Below are 18089 nucleotides of genomic sequence, written 5' to 3'. Positions count from 1 at the left end.
AGTGGCATTTCTATGGGTACCTGCATGGCCCCACAGTATGCCAACATTTTTATGGCTGACTTAGAACAATGCTTACTCAGCTCTTGTCCCGTGGTGCCCCTCCTCTACTTGCACTACATTAATGACATCTTCATCATATGGACTCACAGGAAGGAGACCCTTGAAGAATTCCACCTGGATTTCAACAATTTCCACCCGACCATCAACCTCAGCCTGGATCAGTACACACAAGAGCTCTACTTCCTGGACGCTACAGTGCAAATAAGTGATGGTCACATAAACGCCACCGTATACCAGAAACCTATTGACCCCTATACTTACCTACATGCCTCCAGCTTCCATCCAGGACACACCACATGATCCACTGTCTACAGCCAAGCCTTAAGATACAACAGAATTTGTTCCAATCCCTCAGGCAGAGACAAACACCTACAAGATCTTTATCAGGCATTCTTATAACTACAATACCCACCTGGGGAAGTGAGGAAACAGATTGACAGAGCGAGACGGGTACTCAGAAGTCACCTACTATAGGACAGCCCAGCAAGGAAAATTACAAAACACCACTGGCCATCACATACAGCCCCCAGCTAAAACCTCTCCAGCACATCATCAACGATCTACAACCTATCCTGGAAAACGATTCCTCACTCTCACAGACCTTGGGAGACAGGCCAGTCCTCGCTTACAGACAGCCCACCAACCTGAAGCAATTACTAATCAGCAACTACTTCACACCACAGAAATACTAACCCAGGAACTAATCCCTGTAACAAACCTTGTTGCCTACTCTGTCCCCATATCTATTCTAGTGACACCATCAGAGGACCCAACCACATCAGCCACACCATCAGGGACTCATTCACCTGCACATATACTAATGTTATATATTCCATCATGTGTCAGCAATGCCCCTCTGCCATGTACATTGGCCAAACCAGACAGTCTCTACATGAAAGAATAAATGGACACAAATCGGACATCAGGAATGGTAACATACAAAAGCCAGTAGGAGAACACTTCAATCTTCCTGGACATTCTATAACATCTATAAGATTTAAAAGTAGCCATACTTGAACAAAAATACTTCAGAAACAGACTTCAAAGAGAAACTTCAGAACTAAAATTCATTTGCAAATTTAACACCATTAATTTTGGCTTGAATAGGGACTGGGAGCTGCTGGCTCACTACAAAAGCAACTTTGCCTCTCCCGGAATTGACACCTCCTCATCAATTATTGGGAGTGGACTACATCCACCCTGATTGAATTGGCCCTCCCAACACCGGTTCTCCACTTGTGAGGTAACGCCCTTCTCTTCATTTGTCAGTATAATAATGCCTACATCTGTAATTTTCACTCCATGCACCTGAAGTGGGTTTTTTACTCACAAAAGCTTATGCCCAAATAAATCTGTTAGTCTTTAAGATTCCATCAGACTCCTTGTTGTTTTTGTGGATACAGACTAAGGGCTTGGCTACACTTACAAGTTGCAGCGCTGGGAGTTACAGCGCTGCTCATGCAGCTGTGTAAGGGCCAGCGCTGGAGTGTGGCCACACTGACAGCTACAGCTACTGCAGTGTGCCACTGCACACACAGCACTTGCTGTATTGAGAGGTGGGTGGGCAGCTATCCCACAAAACACAACACCTCCGCTTTTTTTGGCGCTGCGCTGGCTTGGGAAGAAAGGAAGGGGAAGAAGAAGCCATTCCGCATTCGCCTTCCGCTTTCGGTGCATCCAGCATCATTCATCAGCATTCATTCATTTCCATTCCGTTTGTGGCGCCATTGTGATGTCTTTCTTTCTCTCTCTGGGATTTCTGTGGCAATCGGGAGCCTGTGGCTGCTGAGTGCTGAGCTGATGAGTGTCACCAGCACACAGCACAACCGTTTGCTCGTCGAGCTATTCCTTCAGCTCTCAGGTGAGGCAGTGAGGTGGGCGATGATGATTTTGTGTGTTTGTCTGCGTGTGCTGCGCGCGTGCGAGCACCTGCGGCATTCACGTTGGCTCCGCCGCTGGGCACGCAAACAAGCACACAGTGGTGTGGACATCGGGATGGGAGGTCTGGGATATGCAGTGGCTGCAGAACTTGGCTGCAGAACTTTCTGCTGAAGAACTGTGGGAATGGGAGCTCTTGCGACTCTGCTCGCGCAGGCGCAAGACTGCCAGCCGCCCTGAAGGTGGAAAGCGGAAAGCGCTGGGCGATGGGCTGTGGAAAATCTGGAATCGTCGGTCCGGTCCCAGTTTGTGTTGAACGAGTTTGGTGGGGGTGAAGGAATCGTTGTTGGCAAGTTTGCAATTTTTGATGCAAGCTTGCAGAGAGAGTGACGCATCCTGCTAAGAAAGACGGACTGGATGGAGCACAATGGGATGGGTTTGCATGGATAGTGGGAATGGGACTCATGGGACGATCCTGGCCCCACCCTGGCATCATTGGATTCTGCCCCACCACTGTCATCAGAGTATCTTCTGTTCCAGGCGCTCTCTAGGCGTTTCATTGGTTGATTTTCACCACGGCGGCTGGATGATTGTGATGCACATGATGATCTGAAACAGGGGAATGTGGCCAGTCAGGAGATGCAGCAGGGAGGAGGAAGGAAGAGGGATGACGGGAGCCCATCAGAGAAGATCACATGCCCATGATGATGGACCCGCTGCTGATCCTTGGAGAACCGCCTACCCCTTTACTGCCTTGCAGGGAGGAGCAAGGACACAGGGAGCGCCGGTGCAGGAAGCCGGACAGGAGCAAGAGCTGAGAGTTGGCGGCTTGAATGTAAAGGTGCTTGGGAGGCTAGAAGAGTTTAAAGATGTTAAGCTATGGGAAGCTAGTTTGCATCCGAGCATATCGCGAGGTATAGCATCCATAATATCTTAATAGGAGGGGTGAAAAGGGTGTGTGAAAGGGGGAGGTGAGGGTTCAAGTCAGGAGGCTGAATATGAGGGCCCAGAGAGGGGGCTTCAAGGAGGCAGGGATGCCTTGAGGGCCCAAGGGGAGAGGGGAAAAGGGTGAGGAAATGTTTGCTGCCTTGAGACAAAATTGCAATTTGCTGCTGGGCTGCTATTTTATTAATAATAATAATATGATTTTGCATATCCTCTTTAATAATAATACTATAATCTTTTTGCTCTTTCTTAATTCTAGATCTGTTTTATCTGCTATAATTTTATTTGTAAAAGAAAAAAAAAAAAATTGAAACAGACAGACAGAAGACAACACACAGACAGACACAGCACACACACAGAACATGCACACAACAAGAACTTGGTGTGGACAAGTTGGGTTTGCATAGTGTTTTTATGCACTGCAGGGTGCATTGTTTGTTGATGGGTTTGGGTGGCAGTGCAGCATGGTGGTGGGCATGGTGTGGTGGTGTGGAGGGTGGGGGTGGGGGGGGGGTGGGGTTGGGGTGGGCTGGTGGTGGTTGGAGGGGCTGGAGGTGGGTGGGGTGTGGTGAGCTGGGATGGTGGGGGAAGAGCCAAAGGTGGAGGAGGGTGGGGGGAGGCACGGGGCATGGTCAGCAGGGGGGGAGGTAGCTGACTGTGCTCACTGTAGTGGGCACTCAGCAGGGCATAGCAGCCTTTTCCACTCTTCCTCTCTACTTGCTTTTCCTTTCTTTCACTCTCTCTCTTTCCTCTCTTCTCTCTTCTTTCTCTCCTTCTCTGGTTTTCTTTTCTTTCTTTTCTTTCAGTCTCTTCTCTTTTCTTTTTTTTCTCTTTTTTTGTTTTTTCAGATCTTTTGAGTGAACATCTGGTCAGTCCAGTCACACTGTAGACAAATGTCAACATGTCACAGTCAGCAGCATTGTATTGTATGACTCCACACATGAAGAACTGTTGCTGAGGGCAGTACATTCTCCACTATCTTCTTTTTTTCTTTCTAACAAAGGAAACACAAAGAAAACAAGTTCAAAAGTGAAAGTGTTACGGAAAATGGGAGAAGAGGAGCAGAGAGGAGAGGAGAGGAGGTGAGGGTGAGCTGAGGAGGGGGGGGAGGGAGGAGTGAGTGGAGAGGGATGGGGTGAGATGCAGGGGGGTAGGTCTCACTCCAAGAGTGAAGATGCAGATGCAGGGCTTTCTTATCCTGGGAGACTTTTTCCCTACAGATGCCCAACATGAACAGCGGGGGCTCACTGCAAATGTATGTTCCGCCCGCAACTCACTGCGCGGCGTGCCTGGTCACCCGGCCTCCCGCCGGCGCGACGCCGCGACGCGCGGCGCCCGCCCTGGGCAGGGACACAGTGGCTCCGCCACCGGCGCTGCGGACACAGTCACGCCTGGATGAAGCTGAGGAGAAGCTCTGCTGAAGCGAGATACGCGAGACGCGTGATAGAGATTCAACGGAACATATTCCACCACTGCATGACTGCCATGCATATATATGCCATCTTCCTCTCCATCCACATTCCACAGAAAAAAACCCAGCTCCCAGAAACATGCCGCTGCTTCTCTGCCCTGCCTCTGCTGGCTGGCTTGCTGCTTCTGCCCCCTGCCCTCTTGGCTGGCTCCTGCCTGCTTGCTGCCTGCTGCTCCTCTGCTGCCTTCCCCACCCCAGGACTCCCCTTCACCTCCCTCTCTCCCCCCAGCCTCCTCCTCCTCCTCTCCCCCCCCCCCCCAGCCTCCATCCTCCCCCTTCCCCAGCCTGATTTCCCCGGGGTCACCCCCAATCTCCCTGTCCCACTCAGTCACCCCCAGTAAAAGCCTTGGTCTCCCCAAACTCGGCGGATGCCTCGTGGGGCACCCTCTCGTTCTTTTCCCCTCACCCTGCCTTGTATGCTCCCCGTGCTTCTGCGGTATCCACTATGTCCCTATAGGTCTGCTCCCCATGTTCATCTGCCCTTCTGCTGCACTCTGCGCCGTGCAGACGCCAGCTGGCGCGCCCGCAGCTGCCTGCACTTCCTGCACACTTGCTGGGTGGCATGTGACCTGTTGCTGCTGCATGCTCTGGCTTGGTGCTCTGTAACCTGTGGAGGGAGATTTACCTGCACTGTGATTGCATGGTGCAAACTGCAACCTGTTTACACCTGGCTGATTCAAACTTTTAAGGTTCTGGGGCATTTGGGTGCAGTTTAGGGCAGAGTGACTGAACAGGCAGAGCTGATGTGCAGCAGAGCTGAGGAGGAATTGCACAGGAGCTCTGCAGAGTGGACACCCTCCTGGAGCGGCTGAACCAGTCAGCACTTCACCCTCAGCTGTGCTCTGTGATGGCTGCCCCTGCACTGCCAGCCCCAGGACCAGCGGAGCCAGCGTTTGCAGCGCTGGAGCAGCGTGGTGTTAGTGTGCGCTGGTGTTAATTGCAGCCGCTGGAAAACTTGTAAGTGCGCGCTGGAAAGCCTCCACCAGCGCCCTAACACAGCTACCCCCTGATACTTGATATTATTTAATATATATTCATACATACATTTTTATACATATAAAAATAAAATTAAAAGCTAAATTAAAAGCATACTTCCAGAGTCCTCCATGATTTGAGCCCGTGGTACCTGGGAGGTGCACAGTCCCCCTCACTGCCTATGGTGGCTGGGAGCTGTGGGGGGCAGGGGTGCCCCAGAGCTCCTGGCCGTGGTGGGTGGCAGGGCCCCTGGGAGCTCCTGACCGCTGCAGGGAAGGTGCCCTGAGCTCAGAGCCATGGGTGGGGGGAATCCCGCAGTTCCAAGCCGTGGCCCCCTGGAGTGGTGGGGGGACCCCACAGCTCCCCATTTTGTCATGCATATTTTTAATAAAAGTCATGGATAGGTTTCAGGCTTCTGTGAATTTTCCTTTAATGCCTGTGACCTGTCAGTAACTTTCACTAAATATATGCATGACAAAATCTTAGCCTTAGCCATTAAAAACCTGTGGCTGGCCTGAATCAGCTGACGTGGGCTCACAGGGCTTGGGCTGAGGGGCTGTAAAACTACAGTGTAGGCATTCGGACTTGGGCTGCAGACTGGGCTCTAGGAGCCCAGAGCCTGGGCTCCCAGAGCCTGGGCTCCAGCCTGAACCCAAACGTCCACCCAGCAGTTCTACAGCCCTGCAGCCTGAACCCTACAAGTCTGAGTCAGCTGACCCGGGCTAGCCACAGGTGGTTAAATTGCTGTGTGGACATGCCCTAAGAGGCCCACCTAAACAGACTCAAATATGACTATGTCTTGCTCAGGTGTTAGCATCACGTAAAGCCAGGTATACAGCAAATAACTGCTGCAAGGCAAACTTACAATGGAGTGCTTTTGACTGACACTCAGGATTCAGCATGGAATATGTGATTAAGCTGCAATTGCTGAGGCTTAGTCTGCAGACAACTGTGTGTTATGGACAATGATTAATTATGTGATAATTAACTAATTATCATGGCCGCAAAATATGCTTAGTTAATTCAATGAGTTATTCATACATGTAGTCCTAAATAGGTTCTTTTAAAAATATTGAAATGCGTATTTTTAATAGTATCCTAAAATATCTAATATTGCTGTATTACGTGCAAGTGATGGTGAGTAATGAGGTTTTGAGTATGCTATTCATTGTATTAGCTCACTAGGATCCAGGTTAGCCAAGTGATTTACAGAACTGCAGTATTTGTGAAAGAGAGAGATGGCTAATAGAGTTTCTTTCTTTCTTTTTCAGAGGCATACGCTATATCATTGCATTCAGCCAGCAATGTGACAAAATGGGATATTTTGTCAATGGCCGACAACAGCTATATTTTAGGAGCTCAATTATGGTTTCATGATCCTGAACCCCACTGAGGAGGGGGAAGAGCCAGTGTGCTTTCCAAGAGGCATAGTTCAGAAACAGGCCTGGGGAGTGCCTGGGAAGGGGTGCCCTTTGCTGCAAATGTTGAACAAGTGTAGCCAGCATTCCCCCAGCACTGCCCTCCTAGCATCCAAAGCATTCCCACTGGGGCTGCAATCACAGTTACTGACAGCAAGCTAGCCACTTCCCCTTCAAGCCATAGTGGGTGGGTGGGGTACTGCTCCCTGAAACGTCTCCCTTTTGTAACTCACCAGCCTGGGGATAGGAGGGTGGGGGGAGGAAGCAGTAATGCAACTCCACATATTTTTAATTTTCCTCTAGTCTAGGAGACATACCAGTCATTAATACAGCCGTCATGCCTAATATACAATTACAGGTTTTTTATAACGTTTATATAACAATGTATTAATACATGGAGATGGTTATATCAATTACAGAATAATATAATGTAAGACATTTATAGCCACATGTTAAAACAGACTAACATTTTCCAAGATAACAGCTAAACAGGCTTAGAATGATCTCTTGATGAACTCAAATGCTGTTTTCCCATGGTGAGGAAAAACATGTTCCCGTCATGAAAAGGACAAATCATAATCAGTCTGTCACATATAATTTGCCAATTTGCAATGCTTGAACAGCAGGAGGGCAAGGCACATATTTCAAACCTTGCTATTGATAGAAGAGCTTTACAGCAGCCCCCAATTACTATGCTGGATAAATATCTCGATTGAAGACAGTGGTAGACTAGATAGCCATGAAGGCATGGTAGACTGGAACCAAAAGAGTTGCCTGATTAGTTTTGGTTTTGAAGCTGCTAATTATTTAAACATGTGTGGGAAATCAACCTCTGTAACACACTAATGATCAATCCAAACTAACAGATGTTCATTTTGGCAACTGCAATTGATCTGCCAAAAAAGGAAAATCTTACCTTACAAATTGCCTTCTGTGTATCTAAAGAAGTGGCGCTCAGTCTGTATTTGATGATTCTACAGTTAGCATTTAAATAAGGATGCAAACTTTGCATCTACTTCTGAAGTTTCTAAAATGTACTTACAAAGTGAATGCCATAGCTTCATGCTTCTGGCAGATAATGGCTATTTTCAATGTCAGAAATGTCAACTGTAATTGTCACTACATTTATTAGAGCTCCAGGAAGTTATATCATGCAGAAACTTCTTCCCAGTCAAATCAGTATTTTCTATGGCTTGATATACAGAAAAGATAAAAAGAATAAGAAGAAACAGAAGATCAAAACTATTCTCAGCTAAGTAATGTGAAAAAAAATCCCTTTGAATGCATTATACAGCTTATAATTTTAGGATATGTTATAGCGGAAAACAGTGAAAATGTTACCATTAGGAAAGATAAAGCAGAGAAATAATGGGTCTTATCCCAATCTCATTAAAATGTGTTTCTATTCTGGAAAAGCAATTCTGTAAAAATGGCACCATGAGGTTCCACACTGATTGTCTCTCAATGATTTCCATACAAAATATGTGCCATTTACAAGTAAAATTGAATTTTTTTCTTATGTAAATACAGGCTGTTCTCTGAGACTAAAGCTACACTCTTTCTTTCCCGCGCACAATCATAAGTGAAAGGCTCATCCCACTTTTCCACTTGTGCAAAACCACTTTTTCTCAATAACGTGTTTGCACAGCTGTAGTTGATTGGTGCGGTACTGGAGCCTGTGCCTCTCAGGGCTGAGCTTCCCTGACACAGAGCCTGGGCAAGCCTCTGTGAAGCTCTTCTTGTTATGCACAGCTAGTTGGACCCAGACCCAGAATAAAGCAGAGCTCTTCCAAGCACCTCAAGCACAGAGTGATCACTGAACACAATAGGAACAAGTCTGTTGGTGATGATGCAGGAGGGATAGAATCCAACTCATTCTCTCCTCTCTGCCTTGGCTCAGAAGGAATAGCAGGAGATTAAAAAAGGGGGGGGGAAATCCATGAATTATTTGTTGTCACTGAAGGAATCAGATCTGACTGAGAAGATCTGTGGAACAAAAGTTGCTATTTTTACATAATCCCTTTTCAGAGTAGAACTGAACTTTAAATCTTCACCTGTCTCAGAGTTTGTAATGTCTAATTAGGCATTCGGGAGGCAGGTTGATTGGAAAGGAGGCATGGCACTTTTAACAGTCACACAACAGTTTGTTTGGGCTTCTGGAAACACACTGGATACATATAATGGCATTGGGGTTCAGGCCCCTAACATGTTGGAACCCCCTACTGACAGAATTGGCAACTCTTGTGATTTTATTATGAGTCTTGCCATATTTGTTGTTCTTAAAGCCCCAGCTCCTGAAGTCCTGTGACCGTGAGAATCTCAGCTTTCATGTGAAGACAAAGTAAGTTTCTAACCCTCAGGGTATGAGAGAAAAGACTCAAAACATAAACCAAGTGTACCCTAAGGGCTCAGAAACCAGAAGGTACCCAAAGAATAAAAAAAATAATTATTTTATACAATCATATGCTTTTAAGCCAATCTCATAATTTTGGAATGTTTGGGGTTGGCGGCACTGCGGTGTCTTCCTTCCAGTCACCCCTGTTTCCTTCCCAAACACTAAGATGAAGTCTCCCTCTCAGTACAGCCTCCTACCCTAGTTCCCATTTATGATCTCCCCCCTTCCAAATTTTCCCAATGCCTTACTCCTTTCCCTTTCTCCTCAGTGTCCCCCAAGGGGCAGTCCATTCCCAGCTGTTCAATTTTATGGAATAATCCCTTCTAGTGCCTCTTTCTTTTCCCTCCTGTCCCCTGCACATTGATTTCTCTCTCTCTCTCTCTCTCTCTGACTTCCTGTCTATTACCATTCAGATAATCAGTATTAGAAATAAGTAGCACTAAAATGGTGGAGAAAGGGAATTGCAGGGTTTAAACTTGTAAATTTGAAGAGCCAGATGTAGACCTTCCTGCAGGATGGCTTTCTTCTCCTTTCCTCTCCCAGAAAACATTCAGAGCAGTCTTTCTTTTAAGGCAGTTTTCTGGCCCAACCAGCTGGATTAATGATGGCTAGTAAATAGCAGAGCAGAAGGCTACTGAAGTGGTGTGACGTGGATCATCATGCATAGACGGTGCAATCTTACTCTGTCACTGCAAATGAAAGGCCTGCCTCTGCTCTTATTATATAGTGAATGGGAATTTTGCCATTCATTTCAATGGGAGCAAGATTAGAGACCAACATTAATTTACTTTTGGAGGCAACTTCTTCAAGACTTCAGCACAACAGCATCAAAAACGTGTAGTCATTGTTTATTGCTTCCCAACAACAAAAGGTCTGTTTTTAAATGACGGAGGGAAGCATTGAAACTGATAATCCAGATATAGGCATGTTGAGATCCAAAGCTCATCCCATCTGGTTTATCTAAGTGGTTTGCCTAATCCCAATGTTTGATAGCATCAGCAAGAGAGAGTCAAAGGAGCAGTTTTCCAGGCAAAGAGTAGTCAGTTTCAGAAGTATCAGCACAGATAGACAGTTTTAAGGCAGTTCCTCATTAATCCATACAATTCATGGCAGTTGCTCATTGGTGAAAGTTTACATTTTCTGACAAAACACTGAAATCCTGACAACGTAAAACTTGGTCCAGATATCTAGGCCTGATTAACCTGCAGCCTGCACAGGACTTTAAGTCACCTTCCACTCTTTTGATCATCAGGCAAACTGCTGGCATCTTTCTAAGCAGCCTAAGGGATTGTTCTAAATTACACCCCATAGGAACCAACCCACCAGCTGGTGACTCACTGAGAACACTGCATTCGGGCACTACCCTCTCTTATCCAGCACCACTCCCTACATCTGCGAGGAATTGGGGGTGTTAGAATTGGCTACAGAGGCTTTATGTAACCTGGGGATTCATACTATAGCATGGAAATCCCTGGTTGCCCTGTTAAGGCAGCTTTCTATACCTTTTTTACACTGCTAGAATAATACAAAGGGGATGGAGCTGGAGAAGGCATCTGACATTTAGATATAATTAAAAGAGAATCAGTTTAGTCCACTAATGCTCAGGAAAGCCCAGTATGGGCCAACACACTGGTAAGTGTTTCTTTAACCTTTTATTGTTTATGTTTAAATGCCACTCAAAGTGTTGGATAACTTAAGCCAATTTTAATCAAAAAATGCAATAGAGTTTGCATACTAGCATTTGAAATGCTTGGATTAGATGCCACATTTTTCAAGGTGCTCCTTTTTTTGTTGTGTTACTATATATTTTTACCTTTCTCTTTACATATCTTGACAGCATTTCACTGGTGCCTTGGTAATGTTTGATTGTATATGGCAGAACACATTTTGACAGAATGACAAATTCTGTCCTCGCTTAAAAATCAGTGGGTTGAATGGGGTGTAAACCTGAATCAGTGTACATGGTTTAGACTGGGAATCCCTACGGACACGTCTGAAATTCCTGTAATTTACACTCCCCTGCCCACCATCCCTTTCCCCTTGGTATGCAACTGTATATATGTTTAAAGTCTAAAGGATGGGAAAAGAAGGAATATTGTGCACAATATGACAGCTGTGTACGTGGAGAAAAAGATAGAAGTGGAACCTGTTTTATCCCATCATCAACCCACTGCACTTCCACGTTCACTTCACAGCAGCTTTGGTGTACATGTTCACCCTGTTTTCTAGGTGTCTACAGCAGCAGCTTCATCCTTAAGTTGGCCTAATTGGAATCTTATTTTTGCCTCACTTATTTTCTCACTCCTGTCAGGAACACTTGGTGCTGGCATGTGTTGCAGTGTTTGGGAAGAAAGTCTTATTTCAAACAAACCCATTGACTTTTCAACTTCTCTGTTACCACAGCTTTCAAAATCTAATTTACCCTTCTGGGGCCCCCCATCATTCCAGAGCAGAGACTGGACAAAAAGAAAATAATTTGTTCACTTAACAGAAAGAAAGTCTATACTCCCAAAACAAAACTAGTCAGACAGCTAGCTTAAAATTAACAGGCCCTGCTGACTGATTCCTTTTGGGGCTTTTCAACAATCCGGTGACAGTGGGCTGTGAATACAGATAAATGAGGGGTCAAGCAATCCTTCATTTTTCTAGAGGCTTATTTTGCCCACAGATAAGGAATTGAAGACGGAAGTAATATTTGAGACCAGTCTGTAAGACAACAAGGAAAGGATAACAGCAATAAAAGCTCATTCTCACAGTCCCACCCTCGTGAAAGGTTAGCACTCCCCCTTAGCCTACATATTTTGTCTGCTGCAAAAGAGTATACAAACAAAGACATTACCTGGCAACCAAAATTACAATGCAAATACTAGCAGAAAGTTACAAAGACATCACACCTACCAGCCAGGGTTTACAGATGTTTTACAGCCCACTTACGGCAGAGGAGTGTTTTGTGAATTCATAGTTAATTTCTGTAAAGAGCTTTGCAAGATATAAAGTGCAAGAGTAAGAGCAAGTATTAGTATGTAACAAAAATTTGCTACCAGGGAGAGGATAAATCCATTCTTTTAAAAGAATGGTTGCCCACACACTAACTTTATTTAGCCAGGTCTGGTTACAGACAAATTAATTTCCTTACATGTACAGTAGCTTTCCCTCCCGAAGGAAAGGTTCATTCTATTTTATTTTTATTCTCCTTATCCTGTACTTATCCACGAGAGAAAAGGACAGAAACCAGAAATGCACTAGAATTTTTTCCGGAGACTATTACTATATAATGATACTATCTTGTAGATTTTCTTTTCTTTTAGTAACTAGCAAAAAAAAAATCACATAATTACATTTTATATATGAATAAGCATTGCTTCAGCTTCAACAGACAAAAGTCAGGAAATTCAGATTTAAGTTGGAAACTCTGTCCTTAATCCACACTCTTGTTCTAGATATTGCAAGGATCCCAAACTAGAGAGATTGATCAACTACGTATGTTACAAGACCTTGGTACTACAAAACTGCTTAAGGAATTTCAGTCTTATTAATATTAAATTTCCTGGACTTTGTCCATTTAAGCCTTACTGTTAACTTTATTTTTTACACAGTGGAGTTACAAAAAGACAAAAGAAAATAAGGGCTGGTTTACACTGAAAAGTTAACATTGGCATAGTTACATCTCTCAGGGATGTGAAAAATCCACAGCTGAGAGACATAGTTAAGCTGATCCAACCCTCAGGTGTAGATATTGCTAGGTCGATGGAAGAATTCTGTAAACATAGCTACTGCCTCTTGGGGAGATGGATGATGGACCTCTCCACGCTGCTGCAGTGTTTTAAGTGTAGAGGTAGCCAGGGGGGAAAAGATTCTTAGCCCTGGTCTACACTATGACATTAGGTTGAATTTAGCAGCATTAGATCGATTTAACCCGGCACCTGTCCACACAACAAAGCCATTTTTGTCTGCTTAAAGGGTTCTTAAAATCGATTTCTGTACTCCTCCCCGATAAGGGGATTAGTGCAGAAATCGACACCGCCAGGTTGAATTTGGGGTAGTGTGGACGCAATTCGACGGTATTGGCCTCCAGAAGCTATCCCAGAGTGCTCCACTGTGACCACTCTGGACAGCACTCTCAGCTCAGATGCACTGGCCAGGTAGACAGGAAAAGCCCTGTGAACGTTTGAATTTCATTTCTTGTTTGGCCAGCGTGGCAAGCTGATCAGCACAGATGACTGTGCAGAGCTCATCAGCAGAGGTGACCATGGAGTCCCAGAATTGCAAAAGAGCTCCAGCATGGACCGAATAGGAGGTACTGGATCTGATCACTGTATGGGGAGACAAATCCGTGCTATCAGAACTCCGTTCCAAAAGATGAAATGCCAAAATATTTGAAAAAATCTCCAAGGGCATTGTAGCAGTGTGGTGACCCACTCCGGCCTTAAGGGGCTTAAAACAGCCCAGGAGAGGGCTGTGGCTGGAGGCAAGCAGCCCAGGCTGCATGGGGGAAGCTGCCTCAGCTGTGGCCATGCCCCAATCAGGGCCCAGCTGGCCCTTATAAGAGGGCAGTGGGATAGGAGCAGAAAGACACTCTCTCTCTAGCCTTTGAGAGGGAGGGGCCTGGCTGCTGGGGTGGAGCAGGGCTGGGGAAGGCCACAGGAGCTGGGGAGCTCTGGCCTGGAAACCCCCCAGCTCCTATGGCCTTCCCCAGCCCTGCTCCACCCCAGCTGCCAGGCCCCTCCCTCTCAGGCCTAGGATATGGCTGAATAGATACTGGTGTTGCAGGGGGCAGCCCAAGGGTAGGCAGAGGCAGCAGGTCTCAACCCCCCTTGCCTGTGATGAGTGGCTTATACACTGCAGTCTGCCCCAGTAAACGGGGGCTAGATGGGGACTGGGCAGTAGCCATATACTGAAGCGAGGTGGGGTTAGGCGGTGGAGGTTCCCCTGGAAGGGAGAGACCCAGAGACTGTGGGGTTACTGCCAGGGGGCAGCACCCCAGGGGAAAGGGGCACCAGGGTCCGGGAGGGACACGGGGGCCCAGTGGTAGCGAGACACTGGCCAACAGAGGGTGCTCCGGAGGCTGGAAGCTAATTCCCTGAAAGACCAACAGGAGGCACTTCAGGGATGAGTCCCGCACCATTACAGGCATGAAGGACAGAGGCTATAACAGGGACCCGCAGTAGTGCTGCATGAAACTTAAGGAGCTCAGACAAGCCTACCAAAAAAACCAAAGAGGCAAACGGCTGCTTCATGTCAGACCCCCAGACATGCCGCTTCTATGATGAGCTGCATGCAATTCTAGGGGGTGTCCCCACCCCTACCGCACCCCTGTTCATGGACTCCTACAAGGGGGGAGTCTCACGCAACAGGGATGAGGATTTTGGGGATGAGGAAGATGATGATGATGAGGAGGAGGGTAGCATGCAGCAGGCAAGTGGAGAAACCGTTCTCCCCGACAGCCAGGAACTGTTTATCACCCTGGAGACAATACCCTCCCAACCCTTGCAAGGCGGGCTCCCAGACCTTGAAGGCAGAGAAGGCACCTCTGGTGAGTGTACCTTTGTAAATATAATACATGGTTTAAAAGCAAGTGTGTTTAATGATTAATTTGCCCTGAAGACTTGGGATGCATTCGAAGCCAGTACAGCTACTGGAATGCAGTCAAGCAACATCCGTTCTTTATCTCTCTGGGTTATCCTCAGAAGGGTGATATCATTCATTGTTGCCTGGTTGAAATAGGGGAATTTTATTAAGGGGACATTCAGAGGTGGCTGTTCCTGTGTGCCTGTGGCTGAAAAGAAATCATCCCCACTGTTAGCCATGCGGTGGGGGGAGGGGTGAAGCGATCATCCCAGAGAATTGGGGTGTGTGGGAGGGGTTAGTGCTGCATGTTAACCCGAAAACCGCAGCCCCTTCTTTTAAATGGCCAACCCATTTTAAATGGCCAACCCAATGGGTGCTTGGTATGGGAAATGAGAGAGCTGCTGTTTGAAACCATTCTCACATGTTATGAAAGTTAAAGAAGCCAAAAGATTGTGGCTTACCACGATTGCCTGCAAGCCGAATCCTGTTGTCCGGTCCTGTGTGTGTAATCTCTCACACCAAACTGGCAGGCCCTCAAAATAAGAGGCAAAATGCGACCTTGTAATGAAAGCGTATGTGCTATGTAATGTTAACAGCTTGGTTCACCGTGAAAGAGTCTACCCATTGTTCTCTAAAGAATTTGTCTTTTTAAATATACTACTCTCTCTTTTTTTTCCTCCCGCAGCTGCAAATGTTTCAACGCTCCCCCTATCATCTCCATCCCAGAGGCTAGCACAGATAAGAAGGTGAAAAAAATGCACTCGCAATGAAATGTTCTCTGAGCTCATGCAGTCCTCCAGCACTGAAAGAGCTCAGCAAAATGTGTGGAGGCAGACAATGTCAGAGTCCAGGAAAGCACAAAATGAATGCAAGGACAGGAGGGATGCACGAGAGGACAGGTGGCGGGAGCAAGGGGAGAGGTGGCGGAAGCAAGAGGAGAGGTGGTGGCAGCGTGATGAGAGGAGGCAGGATGCAATGCTGAGGCTACTGGAGGATAAAAATGATATGCTCCAGCGTCTGGTGGAGCTGCAGGAAAGGCAGCAGAAGCACAGACCACTGCTGCAGCCCCTGTGTAACCAACTGCCCTCCTCCCCAAGTTCCATAGCCTCCTCACCCAGACACCCAAGAACATGGGGGTGGGAGGAGTGCCCTCCGGGTACCCAACCACTCCACCCCAGAGGACTGCCCAAGCAACAGAAGGCTGGCATTCAATAAGTTTTGAAGTGCAGTGTGGCCTTGTCCTTCCCTCCTCCCGTCCTTCCCCACCCACCCAGTGCTTCCCTCCTCCCACAGCCCTCCCGGGCTACCTTGGCAGTTATTCCTCTATTTGTGTGATGAATGAATACAGAATGCATGAATTTGAAACAACAATGACTTTATTGCCTCTGCAAGTGGTGATCAAAGGGGGGAGGTCTCAGTTGGCTTACAGAGAAGTAGAGTGAACTAAGGGGGCGGATTTTCATCAAGGAGAAACAAACAGAACTTTCACACCATAGCCTGGCCAGTCATAAAACTGGTTTTCAAAGCTTCTCTAATGTGCAGCGTGACCTGCTGTGCTCTTCTAACCACCCCGGTGTCTGGCTGCGCGTAATCAGCGGCCAGGAGATTTGCATCAACCTCCCACCCCGCCATAAATGTCTCCCCCTTACTCTCACAGATATTGTGGAGCACACAGCAAGCGGTAATAACAATAGGAATATTGGTTTCGCTGAGGTCTAAGTGAGTTAGTAAACTGCACCAGCGCACTTTTAAACATCCAAATGCACATTCTACCACCATTCTGCACTTGCTCAGCCTATAGTTGAATAGCTCCTGACTACTGTCCGGGCTGCCTGTGTATGGCTTCATGAGCCATGGCATTAAGGGGTAGGCTGGGTCCCCAAGGATAACTATAGGCATTTCAACATCCTCAACGGTTATTTTCTGGTCTGGAAAGTAAGTCCCTTGCTGCAGCTGTTCAGACAGACCAGAGTTCCTGAAGATGCAAGCATCATGTACCTTTCCCGGCTATTCCATGTTGATGTTGGTGAAATGTCCCTTGTGATTCACGAGTGCTTGCAGCACCATTGAAAAGTACCCCTTTTGGTTTATGTACTGGCTGCCAAGGTGGTCTGGTCCCAAGATAGGGATATGCGTTCCGTCTATCGTCCCACCACAGTTAGGGAATCCCATTGCAGCAAAGCCATCCACTATGACCTGCACATTTCCCAGAGTCACTACCCTTGACAGCAGCAACTCAGTGATTGCGTTGTTTACGTGGATCACAGCAGCCCCAACCGTAGATTTGCCCAATACAAATTGATTCCCGATTGACTGGTAGCTGTCTGGCGTTGAAAGCTTCCAGATGGCTATTGCCACTCGCTTGTGAACTGTGAGGGCTGCTCTCATCTTGGTATTCTTGTGCTTTGGGGCAGGGGAAAGCAAGTCACAAAGTTCCCTGAAAGTGCCCTTACGCATGCAAAAGTTTCGCAGCTGCTGGGAATCATCCCAGACCGGCAACAATATGTGGTCCCACCAGTCTGTGGGGAATCGGCATTCCACAGCATGAGCCTGCCCTATTGCCACAGGATGTCCAAATTGCCTGGACCCATACTTTGACAGAAATCTGTGTCCATGTCCTCATCACTCTAGTCACCGTGCTGCCGTCGCCTCCTCGCCTGCTTTTGCAGGTTCTGGTTCTGCACATACTGCAGGATACTGCACGAGATGTTTACAATGCTCATAACTGCCACCGTGATCTGAGTGGGCTCCAAGCTTACCGTGGTATGGCGTCTGCAGGAGAGCAGAGTGGCAGCAGAAACGGTGGTTGGAAGACCAGTTTTACAGACCTACTGCACCGTCTGCTGCCAGGACACAACAGCGGCGGTGTCCGTTAGCTGAGCTGAGTGGGCTGCACGCTTGCCATGGTATGGCGAGACAAGAGCAGTAGAACAGAGTTGCAGCAGAAGCGGCAGATGACAACGGTCATATAGAGGACCTACGAGACCACCAGGAGAGCAGAGTGGCAGGGGAAGCAGTGGTTGGAAGACCAGTTTTTCCAACCTATTGCACTGTCTGCGGCCAGAGCAGGAGAGTAGAGTGGCCACGGAAGTGGTCGTTCAGTGATGACAGTTAGCAGTCCTACTGCACCGTCTGCTGAAAGCAGAATGGCGCCCGCACGGAAAAAAGGTGCGAAACGATTGTCTGCCATTGCTTTCATGGAGGGAGGGGCGACTGATGACATGTATCCAAAACCACCTGCGACAATGTTTTTGCCCCATCAGGCATTGGGAGCTCAACACAGAATTCCAATGGGTGGCGGAGACTGCAGGAACTGTGGGATAGCTACGCACAGTGCAATGCTCTGAAAGTCGATGCTAGCCTCGGTACAGTGGACACA

This window comes from Mauremys reevesii, linkage group 2, assembly GCF_016161935.1.
Source record: "Mauremys reevesii isolate NIE-2019 linkage group 2, ASM1616193v1, whole genome shotgun sequence".
Classification (NCBI taxonomy): Eukaryota; Metazoa; Chordata; order Testudines; family Geoemydidae; genus Mauremys; species Mauremys reevesii.
The sequence above is the reverse complement of the archived record's forward strand: the minus strand, read 5'-3'. Positions refer to the sequence as shown.